Source organism: Eucalyptus grandis, chromosome 1 (assembly GCF_016545825.1).
Source record: "Eucalyptus grandis isolate ANBG69807.140 chromosome 1, ASM1654582v1, whole genome shotgun sequence".
Taxonomy (NCBI): Eukaryota; Viridiplantae; Streptophyta; class Magnoliopsida; order Myrtales; family Myrtaceae; genus Eucalyptus; species Eucalyptus grandis.
Window position 1 is genome coordinate 4,913,170 of NC_052612.1, and position 19,335 is coordinate 4,932,504.

Below are 19,335 nucleotides of genomic sequence, written 5' to 3' on the forward strand. Positions count from 1 at the left end.
AAAAAGGACCATAGGAGCATCGATGAAAAGCCAATTTCATTTTATTGAGACAAGGTTGAAATTCAGGATATCACAATATCCCAACAAGAGCCTGATCTTGCTTTCATTTTCTAAACAAAGTCAAGTGCTGGGAAACTTCTCAAGATCCTTTTATTAGAACTTGCTTGGAAGTTTGTCCATCGTATACGTGGAGAAACATATTTGGGCAATTTTTCTTCGACCAAATTTATGTCCTCATGAGATGGCCTGCAGTCACCACTTACTTTAATCCAAACACGTGCACATGTTGTCCATATAACACTGCTTCTTTCATCTATTCTAAGCATGTACACTTAATGGATGTTGATGCAGTTGTTTGAGGTGCGATGACAACAGGCATTCCCACATCAGAATCACACGCTTTGCCACTCAAAAGATTGAAACTTTGGTAGCCGTGATTTCCATTTAGTATATAAGTAGATGAACCTCATCCCCTTCGCAACTTACTCCAGCCAAAGAGCTGACTTTGAAGCTCGACGATAGCCATTCCTACATCAGAATCACATGCTTTGCCGTTTCAAAAGATTGAAACTTTGGTAGCTGTGATTTCCATTTAGTATATAAGTAGATGAACCTCATCCCTTTCGCAACGTACTCCAGCCAATATCCTACAGTGTCTCCACTCGACACCCATCACCAAAGACCGCCCAAAATGTCCAATTGGACTCTCACTGCCACCTTCCTCCTCCTCCTCATCGCCATCACCACCACCACCCCTGAGCACGAGGCCCTTGACCATGACCACAATGGTGGCAGGAGAGGTAATCAATTGCTTTCTTTGTCTTATTCATTTTTTTAGCTTTTTATTCTGTCCAATAAATCATTTATGTACTAAAATTGTAAGGTTGTTACTCTTGTTTGCTTACAGGAGCACCATTGATGCTTGTGCTAGACCCATATAGTAGGCTTTGAGCATCGTGGAATGCAAAAACTTCAAAGGCCAACTTCATTGTGACCCATGACAATTCTGGCTCCCATGAGACCATCAATGAGGCTATGGTCGCACTCAGTACAATGGGTACAAAACGGCTCGAAAGAGTGGTAATATATGTGAAAGTAAGAGTCTACAACGAGCAAGTAAATATTGGAGAAAACATGAAGAACATCATGATCGTTGGCGATGGCATGGATCGAATCATCATCATCGGTAGCAAAAATGTTGTGGATGGTTCCAACACCATGACTTCAACTACAGTAAGAAATTAAGCTAACAATAGTCATTTAGTAGCTCATTAATGTATTGACTCTTAAATAATCTCTCAAAATTCATGTAGCTGTCTCTTGGGGAAGGCTTCTTGGTAAGAGACATGACATTCGAGAACACAACTGGTCTTAGAAGCAACAAGCCGCTGCACTTTTGGTCAGCTCAGACCAATCCGTCTTCTATCAGTGTAGCTTCAAGACTTATCAGGATACACTTTATACATACTCCAACCAGCAGTTCTATTGTGACTGTCATGTTTATGGGAGAATCGACTTTATTTTTGGCGACTCGATCGTCGTGTTCTAGAATTGTAGCATCTTCATCAAGAGGCTGATGAACCAGCAAGGCAACATGGTGACGATTCAAGGTCGAGAAAGGGAGGAGGATAACACAAGGATTTTGATCCACATGTCGCGGATCACCCCCGCCCCCGACTTGGTGCTGGTCAAGGGCTCATTCAAGACCTACCTAGGAAGGCCGTGGAAGAAGTACTCGAGGACGGTGATAATAAAGATAGTTATCGACGAGTTCATAGACCCGTAGGGATGGAATGAGTGGATTGGCGATTTCCTCATGACCCTATTTTATGGAGAGTACTTGAACTTGGGCCCTAGTGCAGCGATGGGGAGGAGGGTGAATTGGACTGGTTTCCACGTCCTCAAGAGTCCACAGAAGGCTGAGCCATTTTCGGTGAGAAGATTCATATAAGGAAATTTATGGATACCTAGGACTGGCATACTGGTTGCACTTGATATATGAAAAATACTGTAACTCGTGAATTTCAATGTAATAAACTTGAATTGGCAATTCTGTAGTATCGGCATGTTTTCGAATAGAACCAAGAATTGACCCCTCTACCCCCCTTTTTTTAATTTGTTGGACGCAATTTTTCTGTGTAAATTTTACTTGTTACTCACAATGTATGTTGTCCCTAATAATCTTAAGAACCAACCTATCTTGGATTGTGCTCAGGACAACGGCTAGAGCCCTGATCGCAAGATTGAGACCACATAGAAACAGATAGGCTAAAATTGCGAGGATTTTACTTTTGTAATTGTAAGTTTTGATTTGATTAGAAAGAGATTGGATCTGGGCTTGAGGCTAGGTGTGTGACCTTGTGTAATTGCATGTCTTTGTGGACCTTTTACTATTTGAAGTTGTTGACGTGTTAGCGCTTACTTGAGTACTGTAATTTTTTTTTTGACATTTAAATGCCATGGCTTGCCAAAAAAAAAAAAAATTCACTTAAATGTCGTGACTTACAATCAATTATTTAAGTGCCAAGAATTTTTAAAAGCGTTCACCCAAATGGCAGAAATAAAATATGGCATAGTACTTATGGTGAATGTCTTTAAAAAATTATGGCAATCAAGTGATTGATTGAAAAAAAAATTATATGACCATGACACTCAAGGAAATGCCTAAGTAAGTTATAGTACTCGAGTGATCGAAAAAAAATAAAATTATGGTAGTCAAATGAATGCCATACGAAAGTTATGACAATTGCAGTGTCCTTTTCTCATAACACGTGTTAAGAGATGATGTGAAGAATAGAAATTTCATGATTATAATTTTCTAGTTTCTTCTCTCTTGCTAATATTGAAATGTCTAATTAGTGAAGTTGTTATAATTCATCTCTACATGCATAGTTTGGGTTTGGATCGAATTGGAAATAGTCCAACTCAATTTAACCCATTTAATCGTAGTACAATTTTAGAGAATGATACCCAACCCATACCTATCCTAACCAAACTGAGCTCCATTTTCCTCATTAAATTGTGTCCTTTCAAGAATGGACGATTCCATTGGCCAGCTCGTTGATTCAATGAGAGAGCTTGGGCGTAGAATTATGGAGAAAAGGATGAAAATGGCAATGAGGCGAAGGATGATGTTAATAAGACCTCTCCTGCTACTGTAATACCCGATCATGTTACACTAAGACAATGCAGTTTTAGATCATCCCTTATCGAATGCATGCACAAATTGCAAGACAATAATTTTACCAAAATTTACTATGGAGGCGGTCCAGTTATACCCTTTCTTTGAATTTTAAGCATATCATGCCAAATTTGAATGAATTTTGCAAAGTCAATTTAGCATTGATTAACACTATTCATTCCTTTTGCGACCTGTGATTTAATATGCAATGCATGACATCAAAAGCATATGTGATGGATGCAAAGCTCTCTTCCTCTCTAATCTAACGACCACTAATTTTTTTGTTGAGAAACAGGGATCATGATCAAGCTAATTAAGTGGCCCTTAATTGAAACAAAGACTATTAATTGAACTTTGAACCATGACAAGGCTTTTCATTTGTCACTTACAATTAGCGATTTTGCATGGTCGACTAAATGAAAAGCTTGGAGTGCCACTCGAGGAATTTAATGGTCGTTGATACCGAACTCTACGAGCACCTCCAACTCTCGACGTGCTTCCTAAAACATAGATGTGCGGTTTCGAATGCCTCCAGCCAAATACCGACGCCTCTCTACCAACCATCACCGCCTTTATCCCCTTCCTGTTCTCGCTTCTGGCCTCCCTTCGCTTTTTTTCTAGGTCTCTACAAACACGACACCATCCAAAAGCCATAGCTTTCACTGCTTCCTCGTTATCTTAACACCTGAATCAATATCCCACAAAAGGATTATTGCAGGCCGTGTTGGGTCTCTTCGACTTCCACATTCAAGCGAGATAGAGAGAGAGAGAGGAGAAGAATCCCGAACCTGTGTTTTATTATTTGTGTTTGCCTTTTTGTTGAGCACTTCCTGTGCACTCTCGCCTCCACGCATGTATTACACCTGCTACAAGTTCTCCACTCTTTCCCCTCATTTCACCTTCGTCTTGGTCTCTCTTCCTGCTACGAAGAATCAGTGTGCATGGCTGCTTGCACTTTGTTGAGTGGTGGCAACAATAGCAACAACACCAACGAAAGCAGCGGTCGTCGCAAGAGCCCAAGCTTCATGAGCTCCACTAAATCCATATTTTTTTTAGGCTTTTCTCTTTGGACCCATTTATGACTTATATGCCGCATTTCACGAGACCTATCTGTAACCCATTTCAACAAACTTAAGTCAAAATATGGGTTTTGTGACCCATTTTGACAACCCTAATAATGGCATGCAATGTAGACACTGAACAAGATCAAGGGTGATGTAGTTGCGACTTTTCTCAGTCCTTGAGCAAACAATATTTCTCAAGAAATAATTTACCTAACAAAAGGTAATAATGAATACTAAGTTTTTCTGCATATGTTTTCTTATTAGGAGATGCTCCACCTCGAAGAACTAGCATTGAGTGAGGAAGCCATTCTCACACATCTAAGATTGCAAAAGTATCAACCCTTGACTTTGGCAAAACCTAATGTTGAGGCCGAAACATGTTGTATTTGTCTTGTAAGAACCACTTCAATTTCAATGAGATGGTGTATGGCAAATGGGACCGATTGTGGAGTGGCAATGGACCTCTTTCACGGATTCCCCCCACTCCATACGGTTTGAAATTGGACGATCTTTAGGGCTCCTTTCATCTTGACCCTTTTTGTGCTTTGCCATTCGAAGAGGTCAAATATTATTAAGGCTAAAAATGAGGAGACTTTCATTTTTCCCTCCTTTTTTTCTTCAAACTACCCAATACGTTTTTTTTTTTTTTGGTAAATAAAGAAGACGAGACAAATGAATTACAATAGATGCCAACATCTCTAAATTATGTTTTAAATTATTTTTAATAGTGAAAGAAACATGCGTACAAAGAGAGGTAGAGATGAGGCACATGTTAATAGCTTCCAAAGTTAATCACTAATCAAAAGGATTTTTCCTAAAAAAAATCTACATAAAAGGATGTCTACCTAATTATTATATAGTTGTTTTACGATGCAGTATTTGAAAAAGAAAAATTACTAAAGGAATGCATTTTAAAGACAACGGAAGTAAAAAAAGGCATTAAGGAAAGAATTAAAATGCAAATAGAATTAAATAAATGGCAACAAAAAGAAAATTCAAAAGGGCATTCAAGTGCCCTAAAAATAGATAATGACTAGATTGGGCTGCCACTAAATTAGTAAAATAATTAATTTATAATCATATAAATTTATAGCTAATCAGGGAATGAATAGAATACATCAAGTTTGAACATACCTAATTAGCCTTGATGGAGAAAAATGAAGGCACAAAGATATGTTATGAGGTTTATTACTGCATATGTGTGTCGATGCGTGTGAGAAAGTTTTTCCCAAAGTAGAACTATCTAAAATGGGCAAAAGAGAGTATATGATAAAATATCTTTAGTATTTCCCACGAAAAGGTCATTGTCTATGATTTGTTGCATCCATATACTTTTATTTTCTGCAACAATGTTATTATTGTGGGATTTCTGATTTCCTTCCACCAAAATTCATGAGGACAAATAATCATCTTCATATGAACCATTGACAATCATTTTATTTCAAAATTTTTTTCTTATTCTTTGCCTAAATGAAGTAGAGTTGCATTTTTAGTTAGTAATCTATATGTTATCTTGATTGAATTACATTTTTTTTTTCATTTCTAAGATGAAAATTGGAATAATCACTAAAACATTAACATCTTATGTCGTTGATGTAACAATATTGGCTTCATATACTTAATAAAAACAAACAAAATGAAATTGAAAAATCTAAAATAACCGTTAAGGGTTGCCAATGAGAAAAATATATATAGATAAGTAGATGATAATTAAGGAATTCTAACGGTATGTACAGCCAATCAATAACTAAGTTTTAAGATCCATCAATCGAACATTTTAAGAAGTCAAATTAACGAACTTAGATATATCGCTCACCAATATGATAGCAAGTATATATTTAACTTACAAATCTCTTACTAGATTCCGGACCTTAACACTGTTTACATCGGATAAGAAAATTGCTTCCATTTATAAGGAATGATATTGAAAGGTCTTGCGCTCTTTTAGGGGATTACTCTGAGAATCTATGAAAAAAATTAGATTAACTATTTTAAATATTGCGGGAGAGGGAGAATAGTAGACCAAGAAAAGAATTAATTCAATAAAATGAGACTAGTTCAAGAATGAAATACAAATACAAATGTAAGATGACAATTACAATTAGGATTTCTTAGCAACTAAAAAGAGTTGTCATATTGGGAAAACTCTACAATATGGTAAGTTGGAATTTACTCAATCAGGCATGAGGAATGACAATATAAATAGAGATGAGTTCTGCATTGACTTGTCTTCTCAAAGTCTATCTTCATTTTGTATCATCTCATCTCTATCTTAGTCTACGCAAATTACATCAAAATTCTCTTTAACTCTCACATCGGTCTAGATCTTCCAGGTTATTTTTCATTGGCTCTCATGCTCTTTTTTCCCCTTCCATATCCCTTTTTTCTCCTTAGCATATGCTATGATATATGTAATTTTTCAACGTGCGCTATGTTTTTTTTTTCCTCTTTATTTCAAATGTGAAGAAGAATTTAAAGAGTATGTATACTACATCCATTGTTCAGATGTGTTTGATGGATGAAGCATATTTCTTCAAGTGAATGTTTGCAACAATCTATATGCTTTCTCATTTTCCACGCCAAAGTCTTTTTTGCTGCATTTTACAAATTTTACTTACAACGTTAGAGAGATTGTATGAGAAGCATCGATTTCAAGGGTAAATAATTGCATTCCAAAGCCTAACAACCCGATCTAATAGATTGTCGTATCCCGGTTGGTGTAGGATATTTTACTATCAACCATATTATTTGGATGTTATAAACCCATTTCTTATAGTTGACTGTTGAGACAAACATACATGTAGGTTCAAATTCTATAATTTATTTCACGTGATCAATTCATTGATCAACTAGTGACCTTAGTTTATCTTTATTCTCAATTCGTATAATGATGTAGATGTATCTTAGATCATATGAGATATATCTTCTATTATGTTCTCTAGCAAATCTATGATTATTTTCTCACCTTTTGTCTATTTAAAAAGTTTTTACATGTATTTATCATTTTATTTTAATGAATGACCATTTTTTGCAGGCTAATTTTGATCAAGGTTTACTTCTGGTCGGTGCTTCTCAAATCAAGTATGTATATTCTCAATCTTTTTTCCATTCCATACACTATTGAATTTGTTTAAAAGCGTTAATAAATGGTCATGAGCTGTCTTTGCTTCTATGCTTGTAAAGTTCATTCCAGCTATTTTGCTTGGGGTGAGCGACCTTGGGCAAGCCTGGTGGCCCTTACTCAAATCTAAGGCAAGGGTCGCGCCCTCCCTTAGATTCGGGCCACCGAGGCCTTGTCTGGGGTGGCTAAGGCCTCGTCTAAGGCTTGCGATGGTTGCCAGGCTTCGGGAAGGCCCTAGTGACCTCCACCAATCCTTCTCGGTGGCTATGGCAATGGCCATTAGTGAGGGCTTGGCCAAACCATGATTGAGTTTGTGTTTTTCTTTCTAATTTTTTTACTTTTTATTTTTAATCTAATTTTGTTTGTATTTACAATTTTTAAGTTTTTTTTTCCTAACATGGCACTTGGTGGGCGCCACATCATTGCCATGTGTCTTAAGAAAAAAATCAAATACGACACGTTAGCATTTTCTATTAGCTAAATTGAACAAAATTAACGAAAGGACTTGATTGAATCAAATTGACTAGTTTTAAAATTTGATTGCACTTTTTACAACTTTTAGGACTTAATTACATTTTCGTGACAAGTTTTAGAACTTCTAATGAACTTATCCCTAATATTTATACTAAAATTTCATCAAAACCTTGATTCTTTTATTGCCTATTAGTCTTATCAAAACTGTCCTTAGTGACCATTTAGAAAACTATAATTTTATTATGATATAAGAATGACTGCAATAATCTTTTTTGCGTACTATTATAAATATGAAAATTAGGTCGGTTTCAAAAATTTTAGATCCTGTTTCCAAAATTTTCAATTTCAATGTCACATAGTTAATTACTTGTCTTGCTCATTCTCTAGTGACAAATCAATTAAAAGAATGTGTAGGGACTGAAAGAAAATTTATAGCAATTGAAATTTTTTTCTTGTTTTATGTCTACTACGAAAGATATTAAATTCCAACTTAGCCCCTCCAATAATTCGCGTAGGAATGCATCCCTAGACAGAAACAAACTTTCTGGACGTATGTACTACCAATTAAAATAGGATATGTACACTCCCTCTTGTATATTGATTTAAGTTTCATAAATAGTTTTAACACAAATGCAAAAGGGTCACTACATAGTCATCAAATGGTTTAGTTTTAAAAATTAAAAGAAGGAGTTCTGAGTAGGCTGATTAGCTTTGATGCATGCTTTGGTATCCATAACTTTAATATAAGATTTAAATATTTGAAATATTCATTTAACATTTATTCCTGTTAATTTATTTTTGTCAAGAAACATATTGGTTTCATATTTTTAGAGCTATTCCGCATAATGAACAACGTATATCCACACACATACTTATACAAATATTTTTATTGTCAATCCTCTAAAAATGGAATTTACATTTACAGGTCTCTACAATGGAAAATCAAGACAACAACAGAGATAATCTCATTAATAGTGTAATCGAAGAGAACAATTTTCCAAGGAGTGCTATGCGTTCCATTAGCCATACTACACCAATGGATCAATTTACTTCTGCGACATCTGGGATGCTGAGATGGGCGAGTAGAGGGGTGAGGCGAGCTAGAGCTCATCCCGAGATATCTTCTCCATCACCTTGGGCCACTATCCAAATAAGAACGCGTGAGGTATGTTTCAGAAAATGCAATATTATTATATCATTATATATTCATATTTCATCCTAGGAACGATGAGGTCGTATTTATAGTACTAGACTTGAACACCCAACAAATTTTTGCACAATTCTCAATTTGGTTCCTTAATTAACTATGATAATCCTGTTGGAAATTCATTGATAAATTTCCTAAAAAGAGTATTTGAGATTGAGAGCTTTAAATAGGGATGGATTTTTATACCAATTATGTGATGCATTTCCATATACCTCATGTTCTTGATGCCAAATGAAAATCGCATCATATTAAACTTGTGATTCTCATTTCTATATTGGATATGAACTTTAATTTATAGACCATATTATGATAATAGGTAATTAAATATACCTTTTCAAGAATTTCATAAAATATATGAAAATTCATGTCATGTAAGAAAAGGTAATGTCCTATTGAGCTTTCAATGGGATTTTGCTTTTTTGGGCAATTATTAACCACAATCTAGTAATGTCATCATTGTCATTACCTCTTATTATGTCTCCTTGGAGATTCGTACTTGCTTGCATGTATTTTAAATTTCCACCTAAATGATTGAATTTTAACTTAGTAAATGCATAATCTCTTTTATAATATCATGAACTATAAAAAGTTCATCTAAATAGAAATTGCTGCTTGCATATGACTTCAAACATTGCGGTGACGTCACGAGTTTTTATAGTGGACATAGATGTTTTCATGATTTTTGTCACCCTCGATGGTGAGTTTTGTTGTGGACATGATTTTCGAGTTTTATCTCTCACGCTTATGTCGGAATGTTTAAACTAGTGAAATTATTATAGTTCATCTCATATGTATGCTCGAGCCAAATTTGCATTGATGTAGACATTGATCGATATCAAGGGACATCTAGTTGCGATTTTACTCAGCCCTTGAGTGAGCAATGTTTTCAATACTTGATAAATAATTTACTTGAGGAGAGGTGATTATGAAGTACTTAGGTTTTCCTCATATGCTTTCTGATGAAGAATTGGTCCACCTTGATGAATAGGGTGGAGATGTATCCATAGGATTGAGTGAGGAAGCCATCTCAACACATCTAAGGTCGCAACAATATCAACTCCAACCCCTACTTCGGAAGGATCTAATGTCGAAGCTGAATCTTGTTGTATTTGTCTGGTAAGAACCACTTCATTTATTCAAGAACATATTAAGATAGAATCGAGGAATGATTTTGTTGTCCATAAGTAATTATCTTAGTTAAATTCAAACTATGCTTATGCATATATGCTACTAAATTGTACCTTTTATTTTGCTGGACTAATTGCAGGATGACTATATTGTTGAAGATAAGCTTGGACAGTTAGATTGTGGGCATCGCTTTCACTATGATTGTATTGAGAAATGGCTCATGAGGAGGAACTTTTGTCCACTTTGCAAAAGAAAAGCTATAAGATTATGAATGAGACATATTTCGTCTTTGAAGTAGTTAGTGTAATGGTTTCCGAGGAGATTGATGGAGTTTCAATTGATTTTAATATATTTAACATTATTGAATATGTAATTTCTCTAGGTCTAACTTTAAGGAACAGTTTGAAAGCAACCTGATATCATGCGCCAATAATAATTAAATAAAATAACAAATAAATTGTTATTGAAGAAAACCGTAACCCATCTCTGTTTTGACAATGAGTAGATATAAACTTTGACGATAATCAATGGCATTATAATGTTAAGTAGAATAAAAGCCAACCGATTTCCGAGCAACAAAAACCATCTGCCAAGATAATTTGGATATTGAATGCGATTCAAACCTTTTATGTGTGGTGGGAGATTTAATTTATAGACATAAAATGACAATTACAATATATAGGAGATCTTGATAATAAAATGGGGCTATATAGTGATTAGATTGGGCAAAGATGATATTAGTTATATCAACAGTAGATAATCTCTCAAAAAAAAAAATTCTTATAACCTTACCAAAAAAAAAAAAAAAACAGTAGATAATCTCTCTCTTTCAAACTCACAAATCTTTTTCTTAGACGAAATTCTTATATTTACATTCAAAACATCCACATATTTTTTACATCGTTATAAAGGGCCATCTATTTTATGCAGTGACTTTTTGGGGATCCTAAGAGAAGAAAGCAATAGGTAAACACGGATTCATTGATCCACAAACACGCACCATGACAACGCGTGCTCACAGTCACGATAATAGAGAGAAGACACCTTTTTATTTTCATTATGTGAAATATGACTAAAAGCTACCCAATGCAAAATTAATCTTGACGAAGCGAATGTCACGTTTCTGTGGCGAGGGAAGGTTCAAGACGTGACACACCATCTCCATATGTTGTTCAGGATATCAGGATTTGATGATATTCCAAACAAAAAGCATAAATAAGGGAAGAAGTACAGTACAAGTGTCAATACTTGGCACAATGGGACAATTAAGTACTAAAAGTTTCAACCCAATCTAAGCTCTATTTCCTCATTAAATTGTGTCCTTTCAAGAATATGGACGATTCCATACCAGTTTGTAGATTCAATGAGGGAGCTTGGGCGTAGAATTATGGACTAAAGCATGAAAATGGCGATGAGGCGAAGGATGATGTTTAATAAGACCTCTCTTGCTACTGTAATACCCGATTATGTTACAGTAAGACATTGCAGTTTCAGATCATGCCTTATCAAATGCTTGCACAAATTGCAAGACAATAATTTAACCAAAATTTACTATGGAGGCGGTCCAATTATACCCTTTCTTTGAATTTTCAGCATATCATGTCAAATTTGAATGAATTTCGTATAGTAAATTTAGCATTGATGAACACGATTCTTCCCTCTTGCGACCTGTGATTTAATATGGATCGCATGACATCAAAAGCATACAAGATGGATGCAAAGCTCTCTTCCGCTCTAATCTAACGACCACTTATCTTTTGTCGAGAAATAGGGATCTTGATCAAGCTAATTAACTGGCCCTTAATTGAAACAAAGACTATTAATTGAACTTTGAACCATGACATGGGGCTTTCATTTGTCACTTACAATTTGCAATTTTGCATGGTCGATGAAATGAAAAGCTTGGAGTGCCACTCGAGGAACGTAATGGTTGTTGATACCGAACTGTACGAGCACCTCCAACTCTCGACGTGCTTCCTAAAACAGAGATGTGCGGTTTCGAATGCCTCCACCCAAATACCGACGCCTCCCTACCAACCATCACCGCCCCTATCCACTTCCTGTTCTCGCTTCTCACCTCCCTTCGCTTTTTTTCTTGGTCTCTACAAACACGGCACCATCCAAAAGCCATAGCTTTCAACTGCTTCCTTCGTTATCATAATACCTGAATCAATCCCCCACAAAAGGATTATTGCAGGCGGTGTTGGGTCTCTTCGGCTTGCCACACGAGAGCGAGAGAGAGAATGCCGAACCTGTGTTTTATTATTTGTGTTTGCCTTTTTGTTGAGCACTTCATGTGCACTCTCGCTCTCCACGGATGTATTACACCTGCTACAAGTTCTCAATTCTCTTCCCCTCATTTCGCCTTCGTCTTGGTCTCTCTTCCTGCTACGAAGAGTCAGTGTGCATGGCTGCTTGCACTTTACTGAGTGGTGGCAACAATAGCAACGACACCAACGAAAGTAGTGGCCGTCGCAAGAGCCCAAGCTTCATGAGCTCCACTAAATCCATATATTTTTTTAGGCTTTTCTCTTTGGACCCATTTATGACCCATATGCCATATTTCACGTGACCCATCTCTAACCCATTTCAACAAACTTAAGTCAAAATATGGGTTTTGTGACCCATTTTGACAACCCTAATAATGGACATGCAATGTAGACACTGACCAAGATCAAGGGTGACGTAGTTGCAACTTTTCTCAGTCCTTGAGCAAACAATATTTTCCATACTCAAGAAATAATTTACTTAACAAAAGGTAATAATGAAATACTAAGGTTCTCCACATATGTTTTCTTATTAGGAAATGCTCCACCTCGAAGAACTAAGATTTAGTGAGGAAGCCATTTTCACTCATCTAAGGTCGCAAAAGTATCAACCCTCGACTTTGGCAGAACCTAATGTCGAGCCCGAAACATGATGAATTTGTCTTTCACATTTCCCTTGGATCCATACGGTTTGAAATTGGAAAATCTTTAGGGTTCCTTTCATCTTTCTGCTTTGCCATTCGAAGAGGTCAAATATTATTAAAGCTAAAAATGAGGAGACTTTCATTTTCCCTCTTTTCCTTCAAAACTAGCCCCAAACGTTCTTTTTTTTTTTTTTTCAAAAATAAAGAAGATGAGACAAAGTCTATTATACATTGTGTTTCTCTTCACACAATTTTCTTCAATGTGCACCTAAAAGCAAATGAATTATTATAGATGCCAACAACTCTAAATTATGATTTAAATTATTTTAAATAGAGAAATAAACACACGTACATAGAGAGGTAGAGATGAGGAACATGTTAATAGCTTCCAAAGTCAATTTCTAATCAAAAGTACTTTGCCAAAAAAAAAAAACATCTATACAAAGGAATGTCTACCTAATTATTATATTGTTGTTTTATGATTCGAATGTGAAAAAAAAAAAAATTACTAGAGGAATGCATTTTAAAGACAATAGGAGGGAAAAAAGCATTAATGAAAGAATTCAAATGCAAATAGAATTAAATAAATGGCAACAAAAAGAAAATTCAAATTCTAGAATTAAGAAATTCAAGGTGTCACAAAACCGCCAGGTACAACACCATTGTCCTTGCCGGTACTAAGACTGTGTGAAGAAAGTGGCTGGACGGACGGCGACGACACGGTTATGGGTGGGACAAGTGAGGATGTAGTCGTGACCAATTGGGATGGCACGCCCCGGGTGGAGCTCTGGTGTGAGGCGGCAAGCCGCAGCGAGCAAGAAGGGTCCAACAAGGCAATTTGGTAGGGGGAGGGAGGGAGGGAGATATATATAATTTTGTTTTCGTGAGAGATTATGCATATGAAAAATGGCTTCCCTCGTCAAATTTTGGAGGGAAATTTCAATATATAGTCCATGTAAGATGCAATCCTAACCATCAGAGATTAATCTCCTAAGCCTAGTAAACTCTATTTAGGTCTTAATTTTGTTTAAGATGATAACTAATCGTGCACATGCCTAGTTTGCATGGCTGCAATGTATCCAGGATGAACGATCATGATCGATTGAATGATTAAAACCTAACCAAGGGGTACTTTTGTAATTTTACAATATCCAAGGCAAACTTGAATTCAAAAAATAAAGGCACGGGGAAGTTTGCCATGTGATGGACCACCTTACGGTGGCCATCGACCACTGGAGTTCGTGGGAAAGTGGCCTAACCAGCGACTTTTCGCCGGAGCCGGTCAAACCGTTTCAAACTTGCTTTGACCGGTTCAGCTAGCTCTTGTCCATTTTTTTTTTCGGCAATCTAATCCTTTAGGACCTAATTGAAAAGAGTCTTTACTCACTTAAAAAATAAAACAAGCAAATTCTCTTAATTGTTTACCTCAAAACACAAATCGATTAAAATTGCAATTGATGTAAGGAGACATTAATTAGTTCAGTTACTCATGTTCATGATAACCTATCGTATCCAAATTGACACTAAAATGAAAGTGTGACCTTTATGTCAAAAAATAAATCGAGGGTCAATGTTGAAATTGAACCTCAACTTATCAAATTAAGCCTTATTCTAGAATGGGTCAATTTGAATTGTGCTAATCGGAATTCCTTAGCATAAATTTCTCAAGTTCAAGTAAGTTGAATCCATTGAATTGGTGAGTGCTTGAATGAAAATGCCAAAATTGACCCGAGATTTGAACTTTATTGGAGAAGATGAGTAAAATGGAAGTGTCGGTACATAAACATGAATAACCGATTTGAACCCCTAGTTATGGCTAAAAATGGCAATTTGTAATTCTACATGTCAAATCTCAAAATTAGCCACACAAGTGAGTGGGTAATGACCTCTAGATCAAATATCGTAAAAGGAACTAAGCTAAGATATGAACAAAATTAAAGTAATTTTGATTTTAATCGATTTCGAACCTAAAACAAAAAAATTCAGAAAATGAGGTTCTTAATCGATTTTTGCAAAAAATTTTATGCTAAAGTCAAATTGAAGTTAAAATAAAGTGATTTGTGGATTTTTCTATTTTCCAATTTAGTCAAACCCTTAGTAGACTTTTTCTAAAGAGTTGATTTAATGACCAAATCTTTGAATTTTTTCAAAACTAATATGACAAAGTGATATTAAGGCTATCTACAATCTTTTTATGCAAAAAGTCAAGTTTTGTTTAAGGATTGACTTTTGATTTAAAGAATTGACCAAAAAGTCAATTTGAGAGTCAAATTTTTAACTTTTTGAGTTTTTCTATGTAAATGAATTGGAAATTATTTACAAATGATTGGCCAAAAGAAGAAATAGGAAAATGACACTTTCTTTTTTTCAAAACGGGTTCCTTCATGACTAGGAACCTTAATATTGATTTTCTTACATTTAACGATGCATTGACTAAAAATTAGGTGTTAATAAAAGCCAACAATTACAAAGATTATTGTTTCAATTCACTCATGCTTATTTAGTATAAATTCAACATGTGTGTATGAACGAAGGTCTTCCCCCATAGGCAAGTGGGCCAATGGTATAGGAATTGAACCCAAAGACATCTTAGCTCTTGTAGGAAGTACATAAAATCAAAGCTTTATCAAGATTTAAGGAACAAACTAAAACAAATTCTACGGGCTTACTAACAATTTGATCTATATAAACACAGATAAATAATATGGACTTGCAACAAATATATGTATGTTCCTCAACATGCGTTAGGATAAATAAAAGAAGAATTAACAAGAATTTCCCAATGAATTTTGTCAAAGTCACAAACATAATTTCACAACTCCCCAACTTCTTGAAGCAAGAAATTACTGCCTTAGCTGTTCCAGATGTGTCCAATTTGGTTGATTGGTGGGACTCCATCACCTATACTTTAAGCAAATTCATCAATGCCTCCATCAGCACATCCAAATGAGAACTAGAAACGGTAATAACTTACTATACTATGTCTACAATATAACTTCGGCATCATTAGGTCAAGAGTAAAATAGTAGAGTGTTGCAATATTATAAATAAACCAAATTCATTGCACTCGCGTAAAAGTTCATCAATGAATGCAAAACACCAGACCAAACCATGGCTACAACGAATACCAATCTTCAAGCTATTCTTCAAAAAGCAGCATAACACCCAGTCTTCCACCACAACTCAGTGCACTAGAATAGACATCAACGATGCACCTATTCAAACTAGCGAAGAAAAAGTGAGGACAAGTAGGGAGGGTGTAAAACCACACCATGGCATTTTAAGGATGGAAGATGGCCTCCAATCGCTAAAAAAGATAAGAGTTCGGAAAAAGGGTAACTACAGAAAAGCCAGAGGGACTCAAATTGCCACAAGTTCCAGCTCTCGTGCTTCCTGAGATACTGATATAAAAAGCCTATTTCTCACCTAACAAAAAATCTTTTTTTCTCCCTCTTATTTGTTCCCTCAAACTTCAGTGAAGAAAGTGGCTCAACAAATGAGCACCCAAACTCCTATCTCATTCCCCATTCTGGTTAAAGGGTCGATTCACAACAACTGGCCAAGTACTCAACCATCATTCAACTTGATAATCAAGCAAATGAAAACTTGACGAGTTAAATGATAACAGGTAAAATACAACAAATCTAATTGAGGATAGGAACTAAATAAAGATAAGCTTTCAGGATAGAATTAGACCTACATTAGTAAGATTAATAGTACCTAATCTGCCATGGGTCCCAAATTGACTTAGCACAACAAAAATGAGCCACGTATAACCTCACTTGGCTGCAGTCTTTTTTTTTTTTCTTTTTTTGGCTTTGCGATTTAGGTAATGTGTTTTTGTATTATTGTGTTTACATTTTATCTTTGTGTTGATATAATGCAGAATATAAAGAGATCAACAATACCTATTGGACAAATTGTAGGACAAAACTCACAAGACTTCCATTCTTACTTCCTTTTTTTTTTCTTTTTTCCATGCACAATTGATCTTACAACCAATAGCTCTCTCAAAAGTGTCTAATCAAACATAGGTGAGAATTCTAATTTTAACATTAGCTACATGTGCACTTAAACATCCATAAAATCATTAATCAAGACCTAGTCAAAGGGATGAACAATACAAGACAAAGAGCAAAGTGAGGAGCATAATAGGAGAAAGTAGATATAGAAGGGTAAGGACGGAACACCTTTAGAGAATACCTAGAGAAGGCTCCTGGAAATTGCTCTTCCATAATTTCCATCGTTGCAAGAAATGCCACAACCTACCAAAAACTAGAGAATAATTAGGACAAAATAAGAAAGTGTAGAGATAGCTAAAACCAAACAAGGATCTTGGGTTCTACTGTTTCCCCATTTGTGGGAAAATTATTGCATATAAATTCGAATCTTCAACTGTTTTGTAAAGCTGATCCCTATCCCCTCCAGTAGTTCACATTACAAATGGAACTCCAACATTGCAATACAGCTCGGCATTACCTTCATAATAGAAAGATATGTTTAGTAACAAGAACTTAATTGAACTTATCAAGTGCACAGTGACATATTGCCTCGTGCAGTATCCTGTTAAGGTTTGCAGATTTCACAAAATTATCGGAGTTCCAAATAATCAGTCAATCCTCCCACCCCTATTTTAATGGAACTATAAAAAACCAGACCTCTCTTTTTGCAAATGAATTTCTATCAGTACTATCTCTTCAAATGTGCTACCTACTGTTACCGCATCAAGTCGACCACGATCATTTTCGGGTATTCATGAAAGACCAAGGCCAGAATGCTTCATCTATCTGAAGGTCCGTGCACCTTTTTTTTTTTTTTTTGGTAAAGAAGGTCCGTGCACCTTAATCTCTTTTCCACAAACCTCTATGGTTTTTCCAGCCTCTTTGACACAGCCAAACAACAAGGGTTTAAGATCAAGTCCTGCAGAATCCACTGCTTTTAAAACAGCCTTCCCCATTTTGCTCGAACAACTATTCACCTACATCAACAGGAAATATGCAATGCATCCATCAACTAAGCCGAAAAAAAAAGGCTGAGAAAATATCAAAAATTGTATTGAGATTTTTCAGTATCTTTAGATTTAAATTATTTATAATAGAGAAACAAACGCACGTACAAGGAGAGGTAGAGATGAGGAACATAGCTTCCAAAGTCAATCACTAATCAAAATGATTTTGCCAAAAAAATAAAATAAAGAATCTATAGAAAAGGATCTCCACCTAATTATTATATTTTTGTTTTACTCTTTGGAATGTAAAAAAAAAAAAAAATTAAAGGAATGCATTTTAAAAACAGCAGGAGGGAAAAAGGCATTAAGGAAATGATTCAAATGCAAATAGAATTAAATAAATGGCAACAAAAAGAAAATTTAAAAAAATAATTCAAGTGCCCTTAAAATAGATAATGACTAGGTTAAGGTACCACTAAATTAGTCAATAAGTTTATAGCTAATTAGGGAAATGAATAGAATATAGCATATTTGAACTTACCCAATTAGCCTTGATGAAGAAAAATGAAAGCATGAAGATATGCTATGAGGTTTATTGCTGGATATGGGTGTCGGTCTGTGTGAGCAAGTTGTTCCCAAAGTAGAACCTATCTAAAATGAGCAAAATAGAGTATATGGTAAAATATCTTGTATTTCCCATTAATAGGTCAATGTGTATGATTTCTTGCATCCATATATTGACCTATTAATGGGAAATACAAGATATTTTACCATATACTCTCTTTTGCATGATTTCTTGCATCCATATACTTTTCTTTTCTTCAACAATTTTATTATTGTGGGATTTCCTTCCACCAAAATTTATAAGGATAAATAATCTTCTTCATATGAACCATCACAATCATTTAATTTTGAGAAGTTTTTCTTATTCTTTGGCTAAATGAATTAGAGTTGCATTTTTAATTAGTAAGCTACATCTCATCATAATTGAATTACAAATTTTTTGTAATATAAAAATGCAAAAATCTCATACTAATTAAAAATGTATTAGATTTTTAACATACAAATCTCATACTAGATTTCGAATCTTAATACTGTTTACATCAAATATGAAAATTGTTTCCGTTTACAAGGAATGATATTGAAAGGTCTTGCGCTCTTTTGGCAGATTACTTTGAGAATCTATGAAAAAATGAAGATTAACTAAGATCAAACCATTTTCAATATGGTGGGAGAGAGAATAGTAGACTAAGAAAATAATTAATTCAAGAAAACAAGACTAATTCAAGAATGAAATACAC

General features: G+C 35.2%; 2 pseudogenes; one reads left to right on the forward strand and one right to left on the reverse strand.

Moving 5' to 3' along the window:
• The first annotated feature begins 691 nt into the window (after window positions 1-691).
• On the forward strand, window positions 692-2,002 carry LOC104451844 (annotated as a pseudogene).
• A 150-nt stretch (window positions 2,003-2,152) lies between these two features.
• Window positions 2,153-19,335, reverse strand: part of LOC108957802 — a 38,892-nt pseudogene continuing 21,709 nt past the window's right edge.